Source organism: Zootoca vivipara, chromosome 1 (genome assembly GCF_963506605.1).
Source record: "Zootoca vivipara chromosome 1, rZooViv1.1, whole genome shotgun sequence".
In the NCBI taxonomy this organism is placed as follows: domain Eukaryota; kingdom Metazoa; phylum Chordata; class Lepidosauria; order Squamata; family Lacertidae; genus Zootoca; species Zootoca vivipara.
Genome location: NC_083276.1, coordinates 27,320,004 through 27,345,445, shown reverse-complemented (window position 1 = coordinate 27,345,445; position 25,442 = coordinate 27,320,004). Strand labels below are relative to the sequence as shown.

The following is a 25,442-nucleotide window of genomic DNA, read 5'->3' as shown; positions in this document are numbered from 1 at the left end:
TGACAATTGGCAATGCCTTCTTTTCAACCCAAATTTAAAGTGGACTGGCTGCCAAGTAAACAGCCCTGAAGTGACAAATTGGAAGACTAGCAGTGCCTAATGAAACTGAGGGGCAGTGAAGAGGCAGATGCAATAGATAGTGCACTTGTGTCTAGGAGACACAAATTAATTCCTTTACTGCTGCCCACGAAACGTTCTCTTTCAACATCCATCAAGGCAATTTAGGAATGAGCTTTCATGAAAATATCTACCCCCACCAGGATTCTGATTGTGAGATTGTGGGTAGCAATTTGTTTTAATGATTGATTTTGCTAATGCTGAGTTGCCTCCTGGAAACCTAGATGGTATCGTTATGCATGGAAAGTAAATTCGTTAGGATTAGTGCAAAGATAAGAATCAGTGTTGGGGGGAAAAAGAGGTGTTCAGCAAGTTCCCAAACCGCTTCCCTGACATGCTGCAGGTACTAAATAAAAAAAAGCAGCCTGCATTCCAAGTTGACTTCATTTCTTCATTATCTGCCATATGGTGTGTTTCGATTAGGTCATTGCTTACCTCCAGCTATGATGGCAGGTGCTTCTTCTGCAAGGGGCTTCAAAAGGACTCCAACTGTAAATCAGCTTCTAAATAAGATGTGACGTACTGTGCAGAAGAATCCATAATTGTGTTGGACGGTCATATTATTAATATTAATATTATCTTCACTGCACATTTCTATAAGGAAAACACACACACATGCAGCTAACAAGAATAACAGAGCTCTACAATAGCACAGAATAGCACAAAAGCAAGCAAAATATCACAAAAATGCAAAACAACAAGAACCAAACAGTTAACTCTCCCCTACCATACACACTTTGAAAGCACTTTGAAATAACTTAAGTTGTAATGGCTAAGCTGTGGCTCCTCCTGCTTTTCATCATCATGATCCACAATCATCTTCCCAGTTGTGTAGCACAGACAAAGTACATGGACAGAGTCAACAGGAGCCTGCCCCAAGGCACTTACAATCTACTTGTATGACAGAGTGTGGCTTAGTTGTTATTACCTCCTGCAGTTCAAGTGGGAGTATGTCTAAGTAACAATGTTGAGCATTGAGATGTTAGTAAGCAAACATTTGCATATATGCATATGTATTTTGTTTTGTTTTTTGCTCAGTGATTTGTTTTTTTTTATTAAGCAGTCTTTAAATTTAGTTGATGAGCCAAGCTGAAAAGGTCTGCAGTATACAGTTGTACTCAACATGATCGTTAGATATGATAGAGTTATGCATATTAATTCAGAGCAGTAAGTCCCATGCTATTCATGGTAAGTGTGCACAGGATTGCATGCATTGTTGAAAGCCTGTTGATGCCAGATTTGGTCAAAATACAGTCTTTAAATTTAAATAATAGAATATAAATTATGCTGGTATTAAACAACAGCTTGCATTGATGTAGTACATTCAAAATACTAAAATCTCTTTACATTATCTCAGTCCTTGAACAGTCTTGTAAGGGAGGCCAATATTATTATATTGATAATGGAGACTGCAGCAGTGCTGAGCCCGAGAAAGGGGACCAGCTTGCCGAATGTGTGTTTTTGCATTTGGTACAATACAAAGCACCACAGCTTCAAGCAACAAAAAGCAAGCTGTTGGATTTCTTAAAAACGGAATTCCCAGGCTTCTGTGGGAATTTATAGGCTTTTACAGATAACCCCAGGCTGCAATTCTTGCAGAAGTGGCTACTGGCACATTCTCATGCACATCAGTTTGTCCTACATTTATCTCCAGCTTGAAAGTGGGGGGAAATGGTGTGCGTGTGTTTCCATATAATACCATATGGCTAGGAAGTGCAGAGGTGAGAAAACCTGACATTTACATAATTTTACATCTATGTCTATAGATCTCTACTTTTGCTACTGTTCCTACCCCCAATACTAATTTGTACAAACACTTAGTGCAGGAGCCCAGTGGCCAATTGTATCCCCTCAACTTCTCTGTTTGGCCTTTGGGACTGTTCCTAGACCCTCCCTGTCCTGCAGGCCACTCCCTCCTTGAGTGCTCCTCCTGCCTGGCTGGAATAGGTCCTTGAATCATTTGACTTGCATACGTGCCTGGATAGTAGGGTGAGCGCAGAAGCCTCTGATTTCTTTGTGACCGGAACATAACACACTACGTACACAAACAGAAGGGAGGAATTCAATGTCATGCTAAGAAGGTGATCATTCCGTCAGAGCAAACGTTTCGGTTTGCCAGACAGAACGATCTCCTCTGCAGAAGCGGAAGTCCTTCCACAGGGCTTCTGCTGATGGGAGTCATTAATCATATCCCACCCAAAGAGTCGCATGCATTGTTCCATCCACATTTCCATCTGGTCCTCTCCATCAATGGTGCATGGCCTCTGGAAGGTACAATGCGGCCCTCAAGTTGAAAATATTCCCTCCCCCGGCCCCACCCCTGCCTTAGTGCGAGGTTTGAACTGATCTCTTGCTCATTTGTTCATGAACCAAAAGTGACTCAGCAGAGTAGATCCCAACCATCCTGTTTCTTTTCCTTTGAGGAAAGTGCTTTGGAAAGTGTTGCTCTGGCTTCCATTTGGTGCTTTGACATTAAAGAGCAAGAGGGAAAGACCAGGAAAGCACCCAATCATCAGGACAGTTAGACTCAAGCGATATTTTCTAGGCAGCTGTCGATAGAGTGTGCATGAGATTATTATTGTTTGCAGAGGCTTTATTGATTTTGGCTTTGTTCGAGCCCAGAAATCTGTTTACAGCAGCCTATAAAAAGAGTGGATACTTCTTTTACTGAAGGTTAACATGCTGTGTTTATTTAATTGAATGGAAATGGCTTTTATGTTGTTTAAATGTCATTGTTAATAAATTTTCAAGAGACCCTCGATTCTGCTAGCTGGAGAGAAGTGGGGAGGAGGGGAGTCAGAAAACTGTAGCAAAATGCAGTAGCCTGATCTCCTTTTTTCCCCATTCAGAAATGTAAAAAGAATTAAAGAGAGACCTGGTGAGAAGGTTGGCTTTTGGAACAGCAGGTTTTATATGAATTAACATCTCTCTTGGATACATATTTTTCCACTTCCTATCCTTTTTCTCACATTATATTCCAGGAAGCTCCCTTAAAGGTTTTTGTTTTAGGTGGAGGAGAAATGAGCTTGTATTTCAGACAGGAATATTATGACTCCTATGGTCTTGAGGCACATGAGACAGCTTCCTTGCTGAAGCTAAGTTCTGCTGGGCCACATTTGCACCATACATTTAAAGCAGTATCATAGCATCTGAAGCAGACAAGCTTTCTCCCAAAGAATTCCAGGAGCTGTAGTTTCTTAAGGGCACTGAGAATTGCTAAGAGACTCCTGTTCTTCTCCCAGAGCTACAGTTCCCAAAGTGTTCTATCAATCAATCCCTTTTCACAGGGAGCTCCCGGAACTGTGGTTCTGTAAGGGGAGAAAGTCTCTTCTGGCAAATCCCAGCACCCTTAACAAACTTACAGCTCCCAGAATTATTTGAGGGCAGCATTGACTGTTACAAGTGATAAGTGTAAATGTGGCCATAGTCAGTCTCATTACTGGCAGCCAAAAGATGGGCTCCATTATGTTAGTGATGGGGAACAAATATAGTTCAAATTTTAATGCAAAATTACTCAGTTTACACTTCCCCCAAAAAATATTTTGTATGCAGAGGAGCATTTATGTACCTCTCCCTGAATCAAGTACAGCTGTGACTCAGATACAAGGTGCTTATTTATTTATTTACCTAGACACTGGCAAATTCTTAGTTATCTAATTAAGGGAATTATGCGCAACTAGGGAGATGCAGTTAATGACATCCATGCCACTTTTAGTGTGATATAACAGGGACAAATGAGATGAGTATTCAGGATGACAGTTACAGGTTTTGCGATGTAATGTACACAACCTGTGAAGAAAGGCTCAGGGAGAAAATGTAGCAATCAGAGCAGCTTATTACATACATTCCAAATGCCCTGAAAAAAATGGACAGCCTGTTTCTTTGTGCTGTGGTCATTTGCACTCTTGCACTGCGCTCTCACCCAAAGAAGTACTTCTCCAGGGCTGCAATCTCGTGCAGTGCCCAAAATCATAGCTGGTCCCGGTTAGAAAAATACGGGATCAGCAGTGCCGGCACCGGAAGTCGCTTCTACGCGACATGCGTAGAAGCGACTTCCGGTGCCGGCGCTGCCCGATTTCCAGTGCCCAGACTTGGGCAGAGCGGCACCGGAAGAAATCCAGGGGAATTACAGGATATTTCGCCATTCGGGATGACAGCGGGAAACGGCTTTAAAAATGGGGGTTTCCCAGGGAAAACGGGATACTTGGCAGCTATGCCCAAAATGTACATTTTGAGGCACCCTGCAAGATCTTGCCCCACGCATAAGTACTTTTTGGGGGGTGAGAGCAAGGTGCTAGTCACGTGACTTGCCTGGGAGCACGTCCCAGAAGATGCCCATCCCAGTTTTGGGTCTGAAAAAGTCGGATGGTATGTTGCTAGGCAGGTGAAACACCTGGTAATTCCTTGAACAGGACTTAGGGCTCATTCATGCTTAAGCTTGTCCTGTGCCCAGAAAGCATGAGTCCAAGTGGTATTCCAGTTGCTTTCTCTGCATGGGTCTGAACACTTTGCTCTTTGACACACTACTTTCCTTGGGGAAAACCCACTCTTTAGTCCTGAATCGGAGCAAACATCAATCTGCGGATGATGCAATTCGTGGAAAACCATTGATGAGCAGTCTTTGGGTTCGGTCAGTCAACCAGCCACAAACCCACATTGTATAGCACACTATGATAGCTTTCTTCAAATTTTGCCGAAGTCTCCATTTTATTTATTTATTCATTCATTCATAGCATTTTATCTCGCTTTCAGAGGATATTCCCAGATATTCAATAAGAACAAATATTAACGATAAGCTAATGTGATGTTAGATAATTTTATGGCAGGGAAGACTGTAAGAACCCACATGCAGTATGGGAACTTAGTAAGAACAAAGGAAGAGCCCTGCTGGACCCAGACCAAAGGCCTATCTAGTTGAGTATTGTGCTCTTGCAGTGGCCGACCAGATGCCTATAGGGAGCTCATAATAAGCAGTGTGGGAAAGGATCACAGAAGCCTATGAATTTGTGGGCTGATTGCCAGTTTCCCCTTCTAATACCAGCCCCCTACATCTCATGGCATGGCAACCTCTGTAGTCCCCTTCCAAATTCCGTATGCCTATCAGTGCAAATGGAGAGTGGGAAAAGCCCCATGTGTGCTGTTATCAGCCTACCAGTTTGCCCAGTGTAAGGATCAAAATGACCATGCAACTGATTGATGTGTTATAGGGTTGAATTATGGTGTATGATTCTGGAATACATCAGCTGAGCACAAGAATATACTACTGTGCTTTTGTACACCTATGAATCATTCGGCTGTGAATTGTTCAGGGGAACTGTCCAATATATTGGGTCCATGAAATTCTGGAAGAATGATGACATTTATTTATTTTTTCAATCTAAACTTCCAGTTACTGGATAGAGTCAACTTTCTCTCCACCACACCCCAGTTCTTATCCTATCAATCCAAGGAAATATGATGACTGTTAAAAACACATTGGGATTGCACTGGAGGTCTGGTGCAAACATTCACATAAACGCAAGCTCCCTGTTCAATTTCATATGCAGAATAAACCCATTAGATTTCTTTTACCGCAAATGTCTGGATCGAAAAGTGCAACTTTTGAGTGACCCCCTCCCCAATTCAGTACCAGCTAATTAAATATTCCAGGTCATTTTGCTGCAGAGCCCTTTGTTGTGTCCCCACACATATGTTTTTCTTCATGCACCCTTTCATTTCCCAAGCCTAGTATTTCAGCTCTGATGTTGTGACAATCATGCCATTTGCAGCAACTAATTTTTATGCACAGAATACATTTAAACCAGGGGAACTTGACACTGTGCTATCTCATGTGCCACAGTGGAACACAACTTCAGATTTCCAATTTGAGCAGCAAAAACAATGACCTCATTATTGCAAGGCACAGAACTAAGAGGTCAAACGCCTTACTTATTTTATCATTCCCCTCTTTTATTTAGTTAGATTTTTTTGTTTTTGTTTTTTGAGGGAGGAGGAAATCAGCAAGCTTTGCCTTCCCATGGAATCTGGGCAAGAAAGGAAGTAAAAATCCTGAAGAGCAATCATTCAGCAGACCATTGCGGGTCTAGGTGCATGTAAAGGACTTATTAATATTCCCTTCTGACTTCTCACAGTTTGTGTATGGGGGTCCAACTATGAATGATTAGAGATGATTAATTCTTGCCCAGTCATGATCCCGTACGTCACATGCCATTCAATGTTCCATTCTACACACATCATATAATGCACAGTATCATTGCTAGGCGTAGGTTGCAGTAGAAGTGTGCAGACAGCCTGCAACACCTTTCCCAACAGAAGTCTAGGGGTGGTCAGTGCCATTCCCCAGATGTTGTTAGACTCCAACTCCCATTAGCCTCAGCCGGCATGATCAATAGGCAGGAATGATGGGAACGGTAGCTTGTAAAGTTTAGAGGGCATCATGTTGGCTTCCCCTGGAATGGTGTGTTGGTGCTGTCTACTCTTTGGTTTCACAGATGGTAACGGGATATTTAATTACCTGAGAGGAGAATCATTCTGTGCTCAGACCCTGACAGGACAGGGGATGACAAGTCTTACCTGTGCAACCTGTTCTATGGACTAGAATGTAAATCTGCACAATGCAGGCACCGTATTCATTGCACATGTTTCATTCAATGAGCGTTGCCAAACCATGATATTTTATTTGCGCTGAATGTGCCAGAGGTGGAAGAAAGTACGGGGGAAGGTTGTAAAAACACACCCATCCCTCTGCTATGTTGCATCTAGCTGCAGTAGGTCAGTCAATGTCTCTTGGCATCCTGACAAACCATTTCCAAATACCTTTTCCCTCCCTCAACTAATTATAACTACTTCCTGGCAGTATCTAGAGGCAACCAGTACAAATACTTCAAAAATAAACACCCTGAGCATATTTCTGATGAAGGGGGGGGGATAATACAGGGCTGTACAATGGCCACAACACTGAGTACAGTAAGCACTAAAATATCAAACTAAAGTAGCAGGTCCACCTACGAGGAAATGCAGGCATGCTATAGTGTTACCAAAGGCTTCCTTTTCATCTGAACTCCATAAAACAGCTGTGACTATATTTGACCCAATGTGCCAAAGGGGTTGCTTTTAAGACAACCCCCATATCAATTCTTTTCCTGAGTCCTTGATGCTTTAGCAGAGGGAAGAGGAACCTGTGGTTTGTAGTCCATCTGGATTGTAGTCCAGACATCTGGATTGTAGTCCAGATGTTTCTGGACTACAATCCCAACATCCAGGGCGAAGGATCATGATGGGTTGAGATGATGGGATTTGGATCCAAACAATATTTAGATGGCCACAGGTTCCCCACTGTGACATTAGCACAAGGCAAGCATTGTGTGCTTACAATGCCAGCTACAGATGTGAGAGAGTGCCATTCTGATCCCACCTTAGTTAAGGGCTGTCTCTCTGTGATTCTGAAGAATTCACAGATTCAGACTTCTGAAGGCAGCCCTGTTTAGGGAAGTTTTTAATGTTTGATGTTTTATTGTGTTTTTAATATTCTGTTGGGAGCCGCTCAGAGTGGCTGGGGAAACCCAGCCAGATGGGCGCAGTATAAATAATAATATGTTATTGTTGTTGTTTTTGTCGTTGTTATCATCATCATTATTATTATTGAACCACAGAAGAAGTTTCAAGTTTCATATTTCTGTAATGCCACTTTGCACTAAAGGCACTGAAGAAGTACCATGATAGAAAAGCGAACTTTGATGCTATGAGCATGTAGGAAATAAATATATACCATAGAAAGCAAACATCATTATAGAGTTTTTTAAAAAGGCCTGGAAACTTATATGCAATTCATTTTGAGGAGATGAACCAGCATATTCCATCAAGGAGACGTACCATCATATTATCCACACATTATCATTGTAGGACACTGAAATGCAGAAAGAACAGCCTCAGCTTATAATATATAGTCAGTTAATGGTGGAGAATTGAGGATGAGAATACGCAACTGCAGGTCCTTGCTCTATTCACACTTTAGCGTCTGGAAGCAGCCCAACCTGCTGAGTATATGTCTGCACACTGAAGGACTGTGGAGATAATGTTAGGGAAGGAAATGATTAGAAGCAATTTGTTAGCGGAGCACAGTTGCTTTGCAAGTTGTCAACAAGTAATGAAGCAAGGATGCCAATCGACAGGTGGACGTATCTATTCAGTAGGAAGCAGGAGGAAATCAGTTCCAAGTGCAATCGCTCTAATTGAGACTGTGAGGAGATAAATGGGGGAAGTTTGCAACAGCTGGAGTTCACTCTGAAGGGAAACTTTGACCATTCGTTATCATCTCAGGCGGTCTTTTAGTCGTCATGGCGATGCCTCGAAGACATTGGGGGGGGGGAGCCACAACCAAATTCAGCAGAAAAAAACTCCCAAGCAATAGGACTGCAGACATACAGAAAAATAAAATTAGAGTGATCCTGATGTGTGTGTGTTTTTAAAGCATTTTAAGGACCCTGTGTCACAGCTAGATGGTCACTGCATCAAAACAAGAAAGTCTGGGCCTGTATTTTTAAGCTACCAAAAAATGTCTGCACCCATCCCTTTCGTGCAGAAAGCCTCTTAAGGATCACACAGTTGTTTGTCCGGTCTTCATGATGTACATGTGTATACTTTGCCACATATATCCACACAGAGATTAAGAAGGCATTCCTGGAGACACTTTAATATATATGTCCACAAATGCATGGCAAAGTCTTGATGGTAACCCTCAAAAGTAGGCCATGGTAACAGTGCTCACAGAAGATACTACGGAACAGAATTCCCCCCCCCTGTAAAAATATAATAGTAGACAACCAATAAGCTGACATATTTTAATGGAGCTCCAAGGCTCATATATGTAATATATATACAAGCTGCACAATTTGCTTTATCCTGGTGCACTTTTTTTTTTATAAAAAAGCCTTCTATACAAGCCACTTTGCCCACATGGGAAGAATGCTACATTATGGGAACTGCAGTGCATTTTAAAAAGAGTACAAAGGCATCTCTTGAAAGATGCCTGTGCAGTGAGCAGCTTTATAGCTCAAACATCCCTTTAACTACTGCTGGGACATCAGTTAAGTAGAGATACAGGTATGCAGAGGAGAGAACTTTTATTATCTTGGGAAGCTCTGCTGGATGGCTTTGCTTCTTTCTTACATTTTAGCTGTGATCAGTATATCTTTGGTCAAGAAGGATTATCACAATGACTATCAAACTGGGGGCTAACTTCTACACTTGGCAGAATCAAATAGTAAAACTTTACCTGGGCTGAATCACTTAAAGGCTGCAGGTGGTGATGGTGATGGTGTGGGGTTTGTGTGTTTGAATGTTTCCTCATAAGAATGAAAACTCTACTCATTCAGAAATAGAACAGCAGGGAGGAGGCCTGGCTGACATTCTAGCCTTCTTACTTTCAAGAATATATTTAGACCTTTTTCTATCTAATTCTGTAGTAGAGACAGAGGGTGCATTTTCCAAAATCTTGTACTGACCCAAACTTGTATTCTGGTAGCAATAGAGTTATTCCAGATTTGCCCCTGGGTAAGAGAGGTCAGCTCTTGGCCTTTGAATGGGCGGCATCATGATCTACTGGCATATTATTTTCTGCATGTATACAAATTTGGCACCATCATTTCACTGCCATATCAAAAGAAAGAGGCAAATAGAATAGGAAGTGGGAAGTCTTTGTCTCCGCACAAAGTCAAATACTGCAAACGATCAGCAAAAGAGTCCAAAGAAATGATTGCACCTGAAGAGTTGATTTGGTTCTTTTTAATTGTGTATTATGTATTTCAAAGTTTTCCCCATAGAAAAGTCATTTTTTAGAAAGCAAACAAACTTTTGGACCTCTGACAAAAAGTAGTGAATCATAATACCTGCATTTAGGACAGCACTGAAAGAGAAATGTTTTCTCGGAACATATGCTTGACACTGAACATCCCTTTCAATAGTTAACAGTTTAAAAAGGGAAGGAGCATCTGTCAGAATGAGATTTGAAAGGATCTCATTCTCTGTGTGGAAGCAGGAAGGGCTCCCATAGGATCTGTAAACATATTGTATTTGTAATCGCCTTCTACTGTGAAAATCACCTATAGATTGGGAGTGACATGAGACAAAAACCGAGCAAAGCATTGCTTCCTACAGTCTAAAAGCTTGGTGTTTTGTTCGCGTTGATTGAATTGCAAATCTTTAATGATGAGCTGATGCATGCAGTTTCATTGACACCCCTAAAATTCCTGCTGCCCCAAGTGACCTCTTGAATTGCTTGTGCAATACAGCTAGGCCCATGCATGGATCCATTTCATCAACTTCTTCCTGCAGACTGACACCTGTTCCGATAAAACTGTAGCAGAGAGAGAAGACAGGATGGGACTCTTTTCTTCCTCTTCTCTCCCAAAGGGGCTATAGCTTAGTACACACATGCAGATGCTTAGCATGCAGAAGGGTTTGTGTCTGGCACCTCCATTTTAAAGGATTTCAGGTAGCATGATTGGGAAAGACCTTTCCCTTAAAGGCTCTTCCACAAAAAAGCCTTCTGCTGATTTCTTTTCCTCCATGTTCCTCTTTTATCAGAATGCAGAATAGAATGGAACTGTCCATACATTTCTGATTTCTGTTTTACATCTGTGGTGTGCTGTCTACAGCAGTTGTGTTTACTTGCCGTTAATAATAGCTGAGCAGGATTTGCGTGCCATCTTCAACCACCTCAGCCCGGGGTGTTTCTTGCAGCACTCTTCTTTCCCCAGTTGTGTGTCAAAGGATGAAGAGTTGGCTTGAGCAATGGCATCACAAGACCTTGAGCAACGTGAGCTGGTAAAGGAGGGGAACTAATTCTTCTGGGTAACAGCAACCCCGGAAGCTGGGAAGTTCACACACTTCCTCACTCTTTCCCACAGTCTTCTTGCTTTTACAAGTTTAACACACTTAACACAACCCTGTGGGTGGCAATACATGCTTTCCCACCCAACTGCACAAGAGAAGCACAACAAGGATCTATCCGAGCCTCCCTTGAGATGCCAGTGATTGAACTTGGCACCTGCTGCATGGACACCTTGTGCTCTGCCATTGAGCGACCATCATAGCAGAGCTTGGATAATCAGGCCCCAAGCACAATTTGGTTTCTGGCATATGCAGCTGAAGATGCAGCTGCCTTGTCTTAGTAGCGAAAGCTAAGATCAAAATCAATGGGGAGTAGGAAAAGGGGGTTGTTAATCAAGCTACAGGGATCCATACTGGAGAGGGAAGAAAGCATGTTGGCTACCCCTTATCCAGGGGTTAAGGGGTTCTTCAATGCAAGAGATGAAGGATGGAGAAATATATATACTTTCGTGTTGCTGAAGCATGTGAGTGGCCTGCGAGAGCAAGAGGTGAATCAATATATTGCATTTGCAGCACACCGAGAGAGAGAAACAGCATGAAAAGGCATCTGAGGGTTTAGTTTTTCCATCTTATTTGAAATTTGTTTTGGCTCTCTGTGTGGGAGCTTGCTCCCCTTGGCACCCAGCAGATCTGCATCACTTCTGCTGTGACTTTATCTTGGGTAAACGAATAGGCAGGAATGTTCCGTCTGGAGATGTCATTGAATTAGGGAGGCCTACCTTTGGGGGCCACAACTGGAAGTAGTGACCTATGTCCAAACCCATTGTCTCTGTAGGGTCCTCTGTAGGATCCTGCTACCAATTTGTTTTTAAAAGGGTAGGTTCTTTGTTGCCTCCTTGCCCCTTTGTTGCTTGTTCATGGCTTGATGTCAGTTGTAAAGATATTAGAAAATAATGCACCAACTTGCCATTGCCTTTCCCATTTATTTTTCATTATTTACACATTTTGTTATTGATATAATGGATGAAGAGTCAAGCGTGTCTTCTTTCCAGTGACAAATAGCACAGGACTCAGAAGGATTCAGTCTTCTGGAACTTGTTTGTTCTTCATAAGTACATGCATTAATTCATCTGCCTAACTGCATTTATAGGCCACATTTTGGCCAAGCTGGTCTACAAGAAACAAAATAACGATGATACGAAAGGCAAAACAATAGAAGATGAGAATTGGGCACAATGATAGACAAGTTTCCACTTCTGTGTTACTCTCACATATTTTAACTCATAATTCTTTTCCATTTCTGCATTACTCATTAGAAGACCCCTGCTGGATCATGGCAAAGGCCCATGTAGCCCAGCATCCTGTTTTGACAATGGCCAAACAGGTACCAGTGAGAAGCCCAAAAGCAGCACCTGAATGTAACAGCACTTTCTCCAGTCTTTGAATCTTAAAAACCCTCTCAAAATATGTTTTGAAATTTATGGGTTTTTTGTTTCGTTTGAGAATATGTATTTAAATGTATTTCTCTGGAAATGCTCATTTAAATTTGCATTGTGATATATTTAAACTACTCTGAGAACTGTGTTGTTATATACAGAGAAGTGCAGAATTCGGTAGATTTCAAAGTTCCAAACTGTACATTAGTCAGAGAGGTGTGGATTGGGTTATTTCATACAATAAATTCACTATGATTGAATTCCACGAGCATCCTCAATTGTTCATCACTTCAGTTGATGGTATGAACTCTCTGACCTGAACTTCTCCTCATAAATGCTATGGCTTTACCCCTACATGTAAGAAATGACTGACACAAGCTTATTTTTTTGAAGCTGAATGAATGGTGAATGGATGATAAACATATAAACTGTCATTTATGTTAGCTATGGTTTGTTTACACAAGTCAGCTTCATAACCCATAAACCATAGTTAAATATTAAGCACAGTTAGTTTGGCTTGGACAATACAGCCATGGTTAATCTAAAATGAAAGCAAAGGCTTCTGAATTATTTGTGACTATAGAGAAACAGGATAGGCGTGTGAATCTTAGGCTCAATCTGGCTGGTTCTAGTCATGCTAAAGGTTTGGCACGACATTCAAACTGGGGGAAACAGCCCAAGGAAAGAAAGTAATTATTCATTATCTACTTTACCAACTGGCTTCTGTTTATTTCATCTCACCTTAAGGAACTTGATTGGACTTATTGTACCAGAGAGTAGTCCATTGTTTCTGCACACTGTTAAAATGCAGTTATATTTTAACTCAGTGGTGGACTCATTTAAGAAGCTCTTAATAAGACTATAGTCATGTCAGAGAATAAAACGACAAGCTTAATTTTAGTGGCAGTAAAGCACCTATCATATTTTTATGTTACCCTGTCACTAGGTTGAAGTATCTTGTGATTTATTGCATAATATTGAACACATGCTACAGGCTAAAAAGGATGGATAATGGGTAGGTAGAGTGAATGGGTGGAATTAGGGATTTTTCAGCACCTCTTATGTGGGCGCCATTACCATTATAAGAGAACAAGGGAGGTGTTCATGGTGAGTTCTGGCACCTCTTTATCTAGAAAAATACACTGGGTGGAACCAACTTCAGAATAGCAATATTATTGATGTGTGGGAGCAGGTGCACAACAAACAATAATTTCAATGCATTAGTTTAGTGGCATGTACTATCTTATTTCTATTAATTATCAAGGTGTGACATTATTATCTAGATTATTTATATTTTGATCACTTATTAAGTTTTTTTTAAAATTAACAGTTTATTTATTTTTATTTAAAAAATCCACAACAATTTCTTTTATTACATGCTTCATTTCCTCCCTCATCCCTTACTACATGGACTGAGACAGGAGGGTGGAAGAGGGATTCAAAGCACATTCAGGTGAATGCACTGAGAATCCTCAGTGTAATTGGGAACCCAGATAATGCACGATTCCAGATCATGGGCTGTGCAGGAATGATGGGAGCAAGGCTCATGTGTGTTCCCCTGCCCTAATTTTAGCCCACATGCATGCAGGTGAATGCCTGAATAGAGCTAGGATTCTTGCCAAGTTTAAATGTGGGTTTCAAAGAAAGGGTTTTCAGAACCAGCAAGCTAGGGCTTTTTTTTTTTACCATTTGCAAGAGCAGGGGAGGAGATTCAAACAGGCACATAATAAGTTGCCTTATATTGAGTCAAATAATATGTCGTTCTAAATCAGCATTGCCTACAATGACTGGAAGTGGCGCTCCAGGGTTTCAAGCCAGACCCTTTCTCAGTCCTATCTACAGATGCTGAGGATTGAACCTGGGACCTTTTGCAAACAAAGTATATTTTACGCTAGTGCATAGAAGAAACTGACTGAAGTGAATAAAGTCTTTAGGCTGTGTAGTCAAACTTAAGTGCTCGGCACTTTCTTTCGGTTGCTGACTTTCCTGGGACATGGTTGTTCTCGAGCAACCACAGTCAGTATATCAAAATAAGCGCTTTATTGAGTAGGGTAAAAGGAGTAGCTGGCAAGACTGTAAATTCTTCTGTGGAACGAATGATAATTCAGCTCAGGAGCCCTTTTGTCCTGCGGGGAGGGGGATATAAATTTTCCAAAAGTATCTGCCGCTTGGAATTGCTTTGCATTCATCATGCCAGCCTTCTGCATCATTCATGAATGTCATAAGAGACTAAAGAATTGGCACTTCATAGTGAGGATGATTAAACAGCCATTACACTTGTCTCTTCCTTCAGCCTTTGAGCAAATTGCACGTAAGCCACTCCCTCAGAGCTGCCTCTTGTGGATGAGTTGCCCCTCCCTCCGTCACGAATGAAAGAAGGTTGTTAAGATTATAATATCATGGAAAATATCGAGAGATCACTTTTCATCTGCTGACTGGGCCAAAGAATTCCTCACAATAATTTTTCCTACATGTCACCATTCCACGTCTACAAAGGAAAGCACCAACTAGAATTAGTTGTCTCTGCCTCTCATTGGCTCAGACCTGCCAATGGGTGGCCCTCCTGCCTTTCGCCCTGTTAGTCCCAACCAACCACCACTGATTCTACACACCCATAGCATCAACCTATATGGATACTAAAATAATATTTTTTTTAGTGATTTTTGCATATCAGATAAAGTAAATTCTATGATATGCTAGAGGCACAGATTCAGACACTCCTCTTCAGTCCTTGTTACTTTTGAAATCTGTAGAATTCTGGCCTGGCAGATTAAGATGCGACAAAAACAGAACACAATTAATAAATTAAAAGAAGCAGGAAAAGAAATTGAGGACCCCAAAGAAATAAGAAAAGCATTTTATAAAGATCTGTATAGAAAGGGAAAGGAAGATTTAAATAAAATTGAAGGGTATATCCAAAAATACAAATTACAGAAGATATCAAAAGATATCAAAAGTGGTCGGGGAAGATGAGAATTGTAGTCCAAAACATCTGGAGGGCTGAAGTTTGGGGATGCCTGCTTAACACATTCACTGGTCCCTGTGCAGATTGGTGAGTTGACAAAAGGTGGCTCTCGGAAGATGTTTAAGGTGGCTATCCCCTCTTTATTTCACCTTGTGGAAGAGGTCACATTGAAGCTGACTTAAGTCCTCTTTTTGTTGGCATTTGTCTGTCACTTCCGTTCAATTTGTTACTTCCCGTGACTCTTCCTGATTGTTAGGTATCAAGCTTCGGTCTCTTAAGTGCAGGTTTCTGATTGAAACGCTTGCCTTGGCACTTCCATTTGGTGAGTCAGGATCCTGTTTTCAGCATGCCCTTAGAAAGTGTGTGTGTGTTCGTTTGTGTGTGGAGAGAGATGGGGAGAGTTCGAGAAAGGAGAGAACAAAGCTCCATTCTTGCATTCTCTATCTGTTCAATGCCACACAAAGTCACAGCATCCTGGAACGACAGAAACATGGGAGAAGAGAATCCTAATAAATTACGGGCTTCTGACCCCACAGCTATAGCTCCAAACACTCCTGCCAGGCCTTCGCATAACAGGTCAGTGCTGCTGAGGATCTCAACAGCTGTCAATATAGTCTGCTAGCTATGTGACACATTATGAGAGGACAGCTGAGGCACAGAGATAAGGAAAGATGGACTAAATGGCTGGATAAAGCTGAGTACTTTTTGGTTTCTTTTCTTAGCAGATTGACAAGTATCACATCATTAAACAAGCAGAAACAATGGCATTGTCTGTAGTCTGTTCCAATGTTTGAGTGCATTCAGTAGTTATTTCAGGGGGCAGGGTTAATTCAACAACCTGCTGTTTTGAGTTTATTGAGAGAGCTTAAAACCAAGGACCAAGGTTAACATTGTTTGGATTAAATTGCATGTGTCCAAAAAGTGTTTCAAAATAGAAGTGAAACTAGTAAGGTTGAACCAGGAAGCTTTAACCCAAGAAACCAGGATTCAGGAAGCCAAAGCACAGCTAGGTGGGTAGCGTGTTGCTGTGGCAAAGAGCCAGAGGGGAGATGCTGGTCTTATATACACCTCCCATCCCTTGCCACCAGGTGCTCCGAGTCTTCTGTCAAGTCTCATCTGTGCGGCCGCGCCTTGCCCTTCCAGGCCAAACTCAGGAAGGCCCCAGTCCTGCTAGGCCCTACCAGTCACAGGACCTGGCTCCTGCATGCACTCCTGACAAAAAGATTCCATATTCCATCAGGTGCAATGAACTGGAGAGCCACAAAGGGATACCCTAATTCAGGAAATATAGTATGGAGCTGGCCAGGGGGCTACATTTCAACACAGAGTTGTTCATGAAGGGACCAGGGTCAAGGAGCTTAAGATTCTTCATAATGAATATGATGGTGGTGCACAGCAGGAACATCTGTGTTAAGTGAGCGGAATGAAGACATGATAATTTAGGACAATCCTGAAAAGAGCCTATACAAAGGGAAGTTCTTGATTGCCAGGTTTTATTTTAGATACCTAAAATGGACTTGGCTCACTGGTTAGCCAGTTCACTAGGTACCTCCTAATCATCCCCACCCCAGAGGACTGAGAATGCAATTATGCTACTGATAGGTAATGCCAGTTTTGCTCCTTTGGCATTCTGCCACCTGGTCTTCTCCAAGGACATTCTCTCCATGGGCCTCCTTATCAAGCCATTGCCAAGAAAAATGAAATCATGTTTGCAGTTGGCAGCAGGACACACTTTTTAGCAGTGTTTTCACTTGCATCAGATACAGATCAGATTTGTGTGGATAATTTTCACCCATCTGGCTTTTCCTTTGGGGATTCAGTTGGTTTAACCCCAGCAACACTTCCCCATGTTAATTGTAAAAAGGGTATTTAATGTTAGTTGCACGTAAGGAATGAAGTGTATGGATATGCATCTCATTCACATAAAATGTATGCTTTTTGCTTCATTTACCCTTCTTTTTAATCTGCAGATGGGATCTCTAGGGAATATAAAATATGTGCTCTTTTATCTTCAGTTGTAATGTGAACTTTGCATACAGTGGTACCTCGGGTTAAGAACTTAACTTATTCTGGAGGTCTGTTCTTAACCTGAAACTGTTCTTAACCTTAGCTAATGGGGCTTCCCGCTGCTGCCATGCCACTGCCACATGATTTCTGTTCTCATCCTGAAGCAAAGTTCTTAACTTGAGGTACTATTTATGGGTTACCAGAGTCTGTAACCTGAAGCGTCTGTAACCCGAGGTATCACTGTAAATGTGAAGCTCAGTGAAAAGTACACCTCCATATTTCAATTCAGAGTAGTTCAATAATTTATTAATCATGAATGACACTTTTCTCCCCTCCCCCATTGCCCAGACTGCCCTATCCAGGTGGGAAATCAAGTCAATTTGTTACAGTAGTTTTTTTCTATCTCCTTTCCTGGATGCAAAGTGAATGCAAAAATCAACTCCCCTTTAAGTTAAAGAATAAGTTTTATCATGGAAAACAAAGTCATAAGTCAGGCGAAGTCCCTTCACACCAATATTCCTTCCGTGAACTTGCAGAATGGCAGAGGCAGGAGGGGATTTGAGGATCAACTCTTCTAGCATGGACAAAGAGGCAACAGAGGCAACTTTTTGCACATTTTCACTCATTTGTGTATAATATAACTGAAACCGCTATATTATTTAACCTGGAATAATTAAAGCTCTCTCATCCTGCCACATTGATTAGTGGGAGAAGCAGATGGGGAAGAAGGCACGAAGTCACACCAAGAAGCAAGATTAATGAAACACAAGCCAGTGTTATTTGTATAAACTATAGTTAGTAATGCAGGGTGTCAGATTTTCAGAATACACAAAATGTTCCTCCGGCCAAACAGATAAGAGTGTATTGAGCATCCAGATTGAGTTCAGTTTAACACAAAAGCTCACCACCTATACTTTGTATTACCTCAATTTTCTCTGTGTGTCTTGTACTATGGGACCAATGTGCCTACCAAACATGTTGCTATACAATTATTCCTATTATCCCCAGCCAGCATGGCTAAAGGTCAGCGATGGTGGGGGCTGTCATCATAGAATCATAGAGTTGGAAGGGACCCCGAGGGCCATCCAACCCCATTGCAACACAGAAATCCAACAATCCTGGGAGATCAGCAAGTGTGGTCATCTTTGCTTAAGGTCTGGAATAGCTGTTGATTATTGCTATGCTTTTATGTGTCTTTGGGTTGGCAGTGGGGCCAGGATGCAGGCTTCTCATTAGGAAAGGTGAGAGCCTACGTCCTGGGAGGAAAGTGACTTGTATTAATTTGCGGTCATTTTTTTTTTAAGACAAACAAAGCAAGCAGCCATGCTCCAGGTTGCTGCTTCTGTTTTGCGTTTCGTCTGTCTCTTTTTCTCCTTCCTCTTCATTCTTTTAGCGAAGAGGAAGCCCAAGCTCCTGTGAATGTCGAAAAGAAATCTGTTTAATTAATGTCAAACAATGCCTGTCTTTTAAGGAAGAGATGATGAGATTGCTGTGCTCATATTGAGTCTCTGAGGGTTTGTCCATCCAAGAGCAGAATCTCGACGAGAAAAGCAGCTGGTTCATGAGAACTCTTTTAAGTGGGGAAGCACTGCTTTCCAAGGATTATACTTTTGCCCTGGAAGCTTTGCATTTTCACAGGGCTCTCCATTCCGTTTTGATTTGTTCTGAGGCAAGGTAAAGCTCCTTCTAAGAAAAAAGAATGATATAAAGAGACTATTGCTTTATGATGGATGGAACAAGACACTTCCGTGTTTCCTCCTTGAAAAGGTCCCCCATTAGAATAGAGATCAAATGAACCAGCACATTTGATGGCAATACCACATACTCCTTCAGCCCTTTTGATGTCTCTCCCCAGCTCCTACAAGTATCTCTTGCCCAATATATTATGCACATATAAGAAGAGTAAATGAGAGAAAAACTAAAGGGCTTGCCCTGGGAAGCCCAGGCACAGTTGTGCTCGCTGCCAAGTGGCTCCTGATTGGTTGGGATCATGCTGTGTAGGAGAATTTATTTATTTATTTATTTATTTATAATTCTCACACATTCAAAAACAAACATTTCAACATACACACAAAATACATACTCTCAATCCAAAATATCTCCAATACATTGCTATTACAACGACTTACAAATCAATAAATAAACTATTACCCCTCCCCCTCCTTTCATTCCCCCCCCTCCCCACCCGTCCACATTCCCCTCCCACTCCCATCTCACTGTGTAGGAGAATTAAATGGCACTAGAGAAGTGGGAGGGAGAAGGAACGCAGTGGCTTCGTTTGCACATAATGTTGGGCCGAACTATGGCTGGTCATGAATGAGTAAGGGGGCTAGTGTCTGCAGAGAAAATGGCAACTTCTTCAGTCCTCTCCCAGCCCTACCTGGACCCAGACCATGGTTTGACTTAGCATTACTTGTGAACCTGAGCTCATGGTTTTTCCACCCTAAACAAACCACAAGCAGTCCACCAAGAACAAACCTTGTTCCAGGGAAAGGGGAATCTACACATTGGGTTTCCACCATAGAGAAGCCTATGCCACCACCCAACAGGCCGATTTGAGTGGCGAGCAAGAAGAGCACCCTTTGCCTCGTTTTGCTAGCTACAAGATTCATGACAGCTAATATGGGACACAGTCTCTAGATGGCTTTGATTCAGAGCTGAGCTTCTGCATCACTAAGTGGACACATGAGAGCTTCAGAGATATACCAGTGCAAGCATACCTATATATTCTGCAGATTCACACATCTGGACCCATATCCTTTTCAACCCAATGATATGATATAGCATTATTTGTATGCTGCACATTTTCTATTCGGCCCTGCCCCCAAGTAATTCATTATATACAACACAGATAAGTGTCAAGATACTTGCACCTCTCTCCACTACCTAGGAGAGCTTGTCCTTGGGTACTTATCTTTCCTGATATTCAGGTTATACTTTCTCAGTTTTCCCTTGTTAACACCTTCCTACTGATACAAGATTGCATGAACCAGAGAGCCTGGGTATAGTGAGATAAGTGTCTGGCTTTTATTTTGCATTTCCTCGCCTTTGTGCGTCTGTCAGACCTTTCGTCTTATTTCAATGCAATTTTGCAAAAGCATTAAACACCCAGGTGAAAGTGCTCATGTCTCCCTTGTTATTGGCACTTCAGTGCAGTTCTTGCAAAGGTCTTCTTTGCGTGTTGAATTGGGTCCCGCTGTAGCAAGCTAAATGCACTTTAATTGTTTGTGATGTATTACGGATTCCAACCTGACTGCCATGCTGGTTACTAAGAATATGCTAGACAATTTCAGCAGCTTGGTAACTTGCGAATCCTGCTGAGTAAGAAGACCCAAATATGCCCTGCTAGCAAATTTGCCTTCAGTTGAACTGATAGGTTCCTGCTAGCATGGGGAAAAATTTACATGGTTACGATGATTAATAAACATAATAGGATCTGAGCAGTAGAATTCTGAGCATCCCGAAAAGCACCCCGTCAGAACTACTGTACTCAGCAGAAGGCCTGCAATGGAACGGTGGGTATCCATGAAATAGGAAAATTAAAATTATGGGGAAGAATAGGCTAGCAGATAGTAATGCTGCTTGGGCATTTCTGGGTCTCTTTACTTTCCAAAAGAACAGGCTTTTGTGGAGGTCAATTTCTCCCTTTATTAAGCAATTGCTTAATAAGTTCCCAGTCTTTGTACAGAACAGGGCTAAAAATAAATAAAAGGCTATCATCTATATTTACTAGAGATTACATGCAAGAGAACAAAGGGATGGTGATGAATGGGGAGAAGGTAGCAAACTGTGTGTGTCCTGCATGTTATTTCAGGTGGAAATTGTTTTATCATTTGATTCATATTCTCAGGCTCTGCTGGATTAACAGAACGAATAGGAGGTTTGCTTGTCACAAAGGAGTTCATGACCGCACTCAGAGATTCATTGGTGTTAATTTAAATGGCAGAACTATTAGATGTTTTCATTGTCAGAGTTTATGGACTGCGTTCCTTATATATTTTGTCTCCGAATATATTTAATTGGAGTCTCTTAGAAGTTGGTGGTTTGTGCTTGCTTCTGCCATTACAGTCTGCTCCTCATACACCAGACACTCAAATGCAAACTCACTTTGTCCATTATGACACATGACTGGGTACAAGCAATTGTTCTGGTGCTAGCAAAAATGACTAGTGGCAGTTTCTTGCAACTCACTCTGGATTAACTGAATTCTAAAGATGCAATCATATGCATGCTTATTTAAAAAGAAATCCCACCATTTTCAATGGTAACCACCATAGGTGCCAACTCCCTGGGCCGAGCACCCACAAATTTCGGCACCAGGACCATGCATGCTGCATTGCACCCACGGCTCCAGGCACCCATGGTCACAGGGTCAAGGGCACTCCTGGTAACTACCCCCATGCAACGGAGGACTAGGTTGAAGACTAAGGGTACAGTTCTGAATGCATTTACTAGGGATTAAACCAGGCATCCCCAAACTTCGGCCCTCCAGATGTTTTGGCCTACAACTCCCATGATCCCTAGCTAACAGGACCAGTGGTCGGGGAAGATGGGAATTGTAGTCCAAAACATCTGGAGGGCCGAAGTTTGGGGATGCCTGGTCAAGATGATAACATCTTGCATTTGTGTAGCACAGACAAAGTACATGGAGCTCTACAGAGTCAACAGGAGCCTGTCCCAAGGCACTTACAATCTACTTGTATGACAGAGTGTGGCTTAGTCATCATTACCTCCTGCAATTCAAGTTAAACCAAGTTAAACACAGCGATACTTACATCCAAGCAAACATGCATGAACTGCACTGTGAATAAGCTATAGAATAGGCCACAAATTGAAAACAGGTGAAATGAGGGTTTTTTTGCATCTTATTCTCTGCACATAAGAATCACATTGTGATAACCTTTCCAATACGTTCTAATGTAGGTCTGTCCTAAAGTATTTGTACTATACAGCACATGCTTATAGCATCAGTCTGGCCTGCTATGAAAACCTTTAGGAGCTGAGCACCCTTTAAAGTCTTGAGACGTACAGCTTTATAGCACCATTGAGTCTAAGCCTGTTTATGTTTTGAGGGAAAAGGTGGCTCGGTGGCTCTGCTGCCGATAACTGGACTTGGACCTTGTTCCACATCAGGATCAAAAATCTGATCTTCCCCATCATGAACAAGCAACTGGCCTGTGCCTATAATTCACTCTTAATTTCACATATATAAAAGGAGGAGAAGCTTATTAAATGCAGGGATTAAAGTAAGCAATATTGTTCCAAGGTATTCTAGGGATAAACTCTATGTGCATTGTGGAGCAGCTAATAACTTTATTCTTTCCTCAACTCATAATTCAAAAAGTTTCCTGTACTTTGTCAAGGTGTAGTCAAATATATAGGGCTTATGAGTTACAATGTAGTGTGGATATATATTGTTTACAAGGATTCTGATTTGTGAAATGTCCCTACAGGGAAAGTCCATTAGATGCCCCACCCTACAATATCCTTTCACAGATATACAAAATAGTGCATGTCTTTGTGTCAAATTCCATCTTGCTGGGCACTTAAGTGCCGTGACAGACCAATCATTATAATCAGGTGTAATTAGCACTCATGGGGACTCTGATATGCACTGTTTGCAGCCATGTCTTGGGAAGATGTGTGAGTATTTTCCATAGTTTGTCTTTTCAGAACCTGCAGTGAGTAGAAGGACTGCAATGTTAAAAAACGATGCTTAAATTCTTCCATTTGTGAATTAAACAAAAGCCTTTGTTGACTAGATTCTATTTTTCATTTTAAAGTGGCTTTCTTCCAGTTTGCATATAGCATTAACCACATTCCTAAGTGACTCAGTCCAACTAACAAGCACACTTAGGGAAGAGCTAGACATGCTGCTTAGGACTCACAGGGCTGAAAATGGCAGCCTCATGTCTCCCTCTCCTTACAATGCTTAGACAGACATAATTTCATTTCTCTGCCCTGCCAGTGATGTGCACATAGGGAAATGCATGATGTGACAATGCCATGCCATGAGCAATTTGCCTAAATGCTCAGGGAAGAGTTGGAAGAACTTGGCACGGTCTACCGTTTTAGGCAGCTGTTGCAGGTCAAGCATCAAGCATCACAGTCTACATATATATATATATATATATATATATATATATATATATATATATATATTATTGGGTTTTGCACATATTTTCCAAACCTAACATCCCATCTTATACAATATAACAAACCTTTGGTTATCACAGCCTAGGACTTCTGTCAACCTTGACTTATGGTTTTCTAACTTTCTTTCTGATTTTGCATTTTATTTTAATAGTTATTGCTATAAAATCCAAATCCTAAATAAACTCCTTCTTAGTCTTTTTTTTGCAATAATTCATATAGTTCTCCTTAGAAAACTTCTTGCAACCCTACAAGTGATGTCACTTGATTACAATTGTCTTCCAAATATATCATAAATTTCTTCCAATCTTTCAAGAAAGTCTGGTCTTGCTGGTTCCAAATTTTCCCAGTTAGTTTCGCCAACTTGGCATAGTCCATCAGTTTCATCTGCCACCACAGTCTACTTCTACCACAAATGTTACTAGTGATAAATGTCCTGGGGCAAAGAGTACATGCAAGGTATTGCACAAGTGGGAACAGCTCATCCGATGCTTTAGAGTCATACTGCCATCCATCTGTTTCATGCACTGATTTGCACTGTGTAATGTTGTGAGCTGGAATAATGCAAAATGTAATAATAATAATTATTACATTTCCTAATAATTGAGGACGGAAGATTGTTGAGTGCTGCTCCATTCAAGGAGGGCTGTTTGAATTACCTGCACATTGAGAAGAAGCCCTGTTAATTCATCATTAGAGACAGCACTAATTAATACAAAGAGATGGTTTGTGTTATTGTAGCGAGCAGACACGGTGTAAACATTCCAGAAGTCTTACGCCCACCGCAGTAGAATCTAGGAACAATCTTGAGACTAGGCAGAGGAAGACATTGCAACATGATGAAGCCTGTATAGCAACAGTTACGAAGAGTAATGGGAACTGTTTAACAAAGCATAAAGGTGCTAATCATAGGGAATAGATTAGGGACACAAAAAAAGGCAAAGCAGCTGAAGGAAATTGGAGTACAAAATGGCAACTGATAATTATGAAAACAAGTTATGCTGTTTGGAGAGGGTGAGGGGAGGCTAGGTAAGAATGTGAGAAGAACTACCGTTTGCTGGATCAGACCAAAAGTTGACCTAGTTCAGCATGTGATTTCCTCCTCTGGGATGCCCCAAAGCAGGTCATAAAGGGAACAAATCCTGCTGTGTTGTTGTTACTCTCCTCCTCAGCAATTGGTATTCAGTGACACAGGCTGCATTCAAATGGCAGTTTGTTCCATTTTCATGATATTTCTCTAGCAGTTAAGTTCTGAATTATATTTGAGCTTTCACACAGCATAAAAGCTACTTCTCATGTCTGTGTTATTTGATTCCAGAAAAAAACAAAGAATATGGAAACAAGCGCCAAACACGCACTATACAGTATTCCGCAATACTTCCGGAAGTGGCTTTTACATCATGTGAAAACTCAAATATACTGTGGAAATTAACAGTTTGGGAAATGCCCTGAAATGAATTGGGACTTAATTATGCTTAAACATTCAAAATATTGAGCTGTTCAAAGCTTTGAGAAAAGGAAGTCGTCCCCCACCTTTCTAAATCAGTCATTGGAAGGCAAATTATTTCTCCAGTTCATGCACTGAACAACCACACCTTATCTCCATGGGCAGCTAGCTGGTTGATTGGTTGATTCCCATGGATGTTTTGTCAACTGAAATGGTTTTTTTTTTGTCTTTCTTTAGAAGCAACACAGCTTCTGATATTGCTCTGACTTGTGTTAGTGATAATGGAATCATGGGTGCATGATAAAACCTACTAGCTGTCTTTATTGCAAATGCTTCTTGTCTTTAGTTGGAGATGGGCACCTGAAGCACAGCTTAACTAAATGGGTACAGCAAAGCCTATCACCTGTGATTTATCTTTCCCTAAAAGGAAGTACCACTTATCTATTTGTGGTTCCCTTGTTAATCCCATGTACGTTCACTTAGGATA

At 41.4% G+C, this 25,442-nt stretch overlaps 1 protein-coding gene across 1 annotated transcript in view; it reads left to right on the top strand.

Annotated features, from left to right (window-relative positions):
- NRXN3 (neurexin 3) overlaps positions 1-25,442 on the top strand; it is a 1,204,733-nt gene that overhangs the window by 878,268 nt on the left and 301,023 nt on the right. The window lies entirely within an intron of this gene.